The 1,107-nt window shown below is 39.1% G+C and overlaps 1 pseudogene; it reads left to right on the top strand.

Annotated features, from left to right (window-relative positions):
• Positions 1–364: 364 nt before the first annotated feature.
• LOC134295759 (U2 spliceosomal RNA) lies at positions 365–581 on the top strand (annotated as a pseudogene).
• The last annotated feature ends 526 nt before the right edge of the window (positions 582–1,107 follow it).

Below are 1,107 nucleotides of genomic sequence, written 5' to 3' on the forward strand. Positions count from 1 at the left end.
GAATTTGCGATTTATTTCTTCCTGACTTTGTAGACTATGTTTTCCATTTTCTTTCACTAAGATGTCTTTGTATCTGGGCCATAATTCTCCACCTGTTTCTCTTCTCTGACATGCTTCTAATGGGGAGATCCATCTAGGTGTTTTCCAATAAAATTTCTTCCTATATTTGTCCCAGATTTTTATGAGTGAGGATCGGATAAAATGGTTGCCAAATTTTTTTCCGTTGTTTTTTTTTCATACCATAAGTATGCATGCCAACCCGCCCGTAGATCTATACCTTCCAGTGTTATGATTTTAGTGTTCTCCAATGTAGCCCAATCCTTCACCCATATAAGGCCACATGTGTCATGATATATTTGGAGATCTGGCTTCTCGGCCTTTTGGCTAAGATCAAGTGTAGAACTTCTTTTTTTTAAAGTAAAACAATAAGTACTTTTTGTTTCAAGGTGGACGTCTCATCGTTGTAAGATAGAAGCGGTGCACAAACCTAAGATGGTAGCTGCACTTGCAAAGAAATAAATCTCACTATTACTTCCTGAGCTTGCTTATGTTTTGTTTTTAGAAGCAGAAGCACATTACATAAACGCATGCTGGAAATGGATGCTCATTTTGAGGAAGAGCTATCTGAGCCTTTGACGTAAGCCTAACATTTTCACTTCGTGTTTGCCAAAAAACCCCCCAAAAATAGAGATGAGATAAATACTAGCAATGGGCTGAATCCCCATGGGGAACATAAACAGTTATCACATTTCTCTTCAGATCAAGTCAGATCATAAAACAATGATTACAGAATATTCTATAAATAGCCTCAAAGTCTTCCCAAACTCTTACATTAGGATTTGTAGATATTGCTGATGAAATTCTTGAACTAATGTGGTGTAGTGGTTTGAGCATTGGACTATGACCACCACTACAATCATAATAATCATAATAATAATGCAACTGCAGCAGCCAGGTGCTTGGATGGAGCTGTGTGACTGGTGGGGAGAAGCAGTAGTGACATAGGGATAAGCCAGCCTCTTTCCTTGTACAAGGAAAGGGTGATGGTGTGGTGTCCATTTGAACAAGGGGTCAGGCTGAATTGGACCCAATCTAGCTGAGAAGCCC

This window comes from Anolis carolinensis, chromosome 1 (genome assembly GCF_035594765.1).
Source record: "Anolis carolinensis isolate JA03-04 chromosome 1, rAnoCar3.1.pri, whole genome shotgun sequence".
Taxonomy (NCBI): Eukaryota; Metazoa; Chordata; class Lepidosauria; order Squamata; family Dactyloidae; genus Anolis; species Anolis carolinensis.